Here is a 4158-nt window from a genome sequence, read left to right as displayed (position 1 = left end):
GATTTACGCATGCTTGTTCTTCAACCCTGAAGATGGGGGCGATACGTTCCTCCGAAACGTCGGTTAACACCACATATACACGGTGCCAAATCCCAGAAGACTGCTTTCTTTATAGAAAAAATAATTTTCTTGTAATATTATTTCAGGGGTAGAACACTCTGTATTACTAATTATGAATATAATTTTTTTTAAATGAAGTGTGATTTCGAATATAAGCCGCACCCCAGTTTTCCTCTTGAATTTTTGGCAAAAAATGTGCGGCCTATACATGCGTAAATACGGTATATATTATTATTTTTTTGAGAGAGACTATAGCTTATAAGAAAGTCCATTAGTCAGTTAAATGAAAAGTTTTTATAACTTTTTTTATTGAGTTGAAATACTAAAGAAAGTTTATGTATCCATGAGGTCTTGGTAACCACATACAGGGGCTGGACAAAATAATGGAAACACTACAGATAGTGCATGCATTTCTTTATTAATTTGGTGTTGGACCACCTTCAGTAAATCGTAATCCTTCTTGAAATTTACCAGTTTTGAACAGTCTTTAGTGGAATTATATACCATTCATCTTCAGGTTTCTTTAGAGATGTTGGTAGTGGAAATTGGTGATTTTGCTGGCCAAGGAAGATGTTGAAGTTCACCTTCATGGTCTTGAAACCATGGCTGAACAGTTGCAGCTGTGTGAATGGGGCAGTGTCTTTTTGGAAAACTGCATCGTTCAAAAATATCTGGATCATGGGATGCACCTGATTACCCAATTTGTCCATGTACGCCTTTGCAGTAATTTAGGTATGAAAATTAATAATGGGACCAACAGAATACTTTACCATAATATTGCTGTCCAAACCATCGCAGAACCCCCCCCCCATGTGACTGTTGGAACCAGGCGTGCATTTGCAGATTGTAGGCGTAAACTTCCTGGTGTAGGGAACAGCATGAAGGACAACTCATCTGTCCATATCACGCACACGTTTCCAGTTGTCCAATATCCAGGTCTAACAGTCAAGACTATAATTTATATGAGGGGCAGTCAAATGAAAACAGGTCAGAAGCCAAAACATATTAAAGAATATTTCTTACGATATATGATATAAATTCCATCCTAAGTGCAACAATTTATTGTAGGTCTTTCGTTTTGTCTTCTACACTACATGTTTCGGCTGCAAACAGCCATCGGGTGTATACACTCACGTAGCTGTTACACTGCACCCAGTTTAAAATTTAAAAACACACAGGTCTTCCCAATTTGCTAACAGGATGCTTAAATATAATAATATTTCTTACCTCAAAAGTAATCTCCAAAAATGTTAATACATTTATTCACTGAGAGATAACACAGTCAATCCCATCCTTGGAAAACCTTGTGGGCTGTCTACGGAACCACATCTTTACGCAGCCACACACTTCTTCGACCGATGCAGACTGAGTCCATGAATGTGTCTCTTCATGTCTCCAAAAATGTGAAAATCACATGGGGAGAGATCTGGGCTGTAGGGTGGATGTTTAAGCACTTCCCAACCAAATCTCTATAGCATATTCCACACAGAGTTGACAGTGTGGGGCGCAATATCATTGAGAAGGATAATGCCGTTCGATAGCATTCCAGGGCGTTTTGACTTTATGGCACGTCTCAGTTTCTGCAGAGGGCCCTTGCAGTCGAAGAAGGTCATCACTTTACCGGAACTCGTGTACGGCTTTGGATTACTTCGGTGGGGGAGAATTCACGTGTTTTCACTGTTGGCTTTGCCGTTTGCTCTCGGGTTGAAAATGGTGGCACCAAGTTTCGTCCCCAGTGGCAATTCATTCATTCATCAGTAATCTGTCAGACGACAGGTCCACAGTCTTCTCCAAAAGAGTTCCTCCACTTATTGCGATCTCAAGCTTTCTCCATCAAATAAAAATACCTCTTCTGTCCCCAAAGTCATCCAGCATCTTCTTACGTCTTCTTCCTCGTCTTCTGGTCACTTCTATCCGCCCCACCGGTTTGTTTTGTCTCCAGAGGAAACATCTCGCGTACATGGTATCTCTGTTTTTGGAAAGAGACTATCCAGGAAAAGTGATAATGTGGTAGCTTTTCCGTTTGCTTTCCACATCGCAGTACAACAGCCGTTCAAACCACTCAGGTCACGCCTGTTGCTATACGAACTTGAACCGTCTCTGTGCTTCAAGTCGCTGCTAATGACGCTGCTTCCGTCATCAGTTTTTGTTTTTTTGTCTCTCTCTTCGTCTGATGCCTACCCTTTGACCTGTCCAGCAAGGGAGGCCCTTCCAGTAGCTACGCTACCGCTGGTATAGCGCTCAGAGTCCTTGGCATACTCAAACCCCCTCACCACGATAAGGTGGAGACACCAATGAAGGGGGCCAGTGGCAGTACGGGACAGAAAAGCACACTCTTCCTCATGGTATCATTGCAAGTGACCCAGTGATGCAGCCATTCACTGAGTCTTCTGTTCCTCCGTGAGTTGATGTGGAACCCACTGCGCGCAGATTTTGCGGTACACCAGGTATTTTATCACGATGGCGTGTACGGAACCGTGACTTATTTCCAACAAAAGACTTAATTTCTTCCACAGTGATCCGTCGGTTTCCCGGATATGACCATCCAACGCAGCAATAACATCAGTAGTGATGACACGATGAGCCTGTCCTGGGCGGGCATCATCTTGCAGTGGTGAACGTGACATGCTGTGTTCACCGTAAACAACAGACATGCGACGATGAATTTCTCGTCCTCCTCCTCTTCAGCAGTCAAAAAGCGCACTACACTTCGCTATTCTTCTTTACCCGCTTCCATTACTGATGTTGGACGACCACACGTAGAGCTAACGTTACTTCCAGCACAATAAAGAAACGACTAGTCTGCAAGGGCACGTTTTCACTGTACTTTCCCGAGTCCCTACCAGGTGTTCCTACCGTAAGCAAATTCCAGTGTTGAATGAATGTATAAGGGGTGGGCCTTTTCGGCCCTTACACCAAGATATGCCAACATAACCCTAGGAACTCTTGCTCTCAGTACACATAATATGACAGTTTTTGTCGCAGATGCTCCAGCTGAACTTGCACCAACAATCTGCCCTCTTTCAAAATCACACTAGTCCCCCCCCCCATCCTTTTTTTTTATTCTTTCACAGAGACTGTCACTCAACACAATCACTAATGCACAACAGGTTGTAAACAGATGGAAGACACGTTCAGTTTTGCCAGTTCACGTTCTTTCAATGTAACCAACACAAATTCTGTTCCTCCATTTCTTAGTGTTCCAATTATTATGTCCACCGTCTATCATATTCTTCTTCGGTTCACATTAGGCAGAAACAATGGAATGCTTTATTTCCAATGCTTATAAATTTTATTCCAAAATATATGCAGCATAATAGGGGATTGAAGCTTTTGGAAGCGATGTATGCACATGATACAGCTGTTATAATGTATATAATTAAGTTCATATATACAATGTGCAAGTTAAAACTCGCGGTTCTTTTCGAAACCTTAGCCTTGTAAGTGAAAATATTGTCGCGTCATACCCCCGATACGCGACAATTGGTGTCAGAAGTGGGATTAGAACTTACACACGTGACGAACGAGATTCGTACTCAAAACACGTGATAATTTGGTGTCAGAATTTTTACGAGCTTAAATACGCCTCAGAGAATTTTACTGCTACAAAATGGAGATGCAGCAGATGATGGAACTTCTCCTGAAGGAAATCAGAGCCAACCAAGAAAATTTCCTGGCTAAATTAGACGCCAACCAGGCGAAGTCATTGGCGAGAATGGACGCCGACTCGAAAGCCTGGCGAGAAGAGATGGCCGCCTGGAGAGAAAAGTTGGATGCAGAAACAAGAGCTATCCAAGCGGAGACGAGAGCCATTCAAGAAAGGACGGCCGCCATACGTCTAGAAGAGGAAAACCCGGCCACAGTGGACACGAAACCTGCCGCGGCACAACAAGAAGAGGTTCCCATAGTAATACCGGTCGGAGCGACGATGGCCTGCCTAGTAATGGAGGCACGCCAAGAAGAAGATCTGGCCTCAGCGAACAGGAAACCTGAGGTGGCAGAATTACAAGAGGTACCCGTACAAGACGCCGAAGTAATGCCGGTCGGAGAACCGAAGAAGAAAAGGCGCAGGGACCGACATCGACGAAACATGAAGAA

Source organism: Cryptotermes secundus, unplaced genomic scaffold, assembly GCF_002891405.2.
Source record: "Cryptotermes secundus unplaced genomic scaffold, Csec_1.0 scaffold515, whole genome shotgun sequence".
Taxonomy (NCBI): Eukaryota; Metazoa; Arthropoda; class Insecta; order Blattodea; family Kalotermitidae; genus Cryptotermes; species Cryptotermes secundus.
This window is presented reverse-complemented; position numbering follows the sequence as displayed.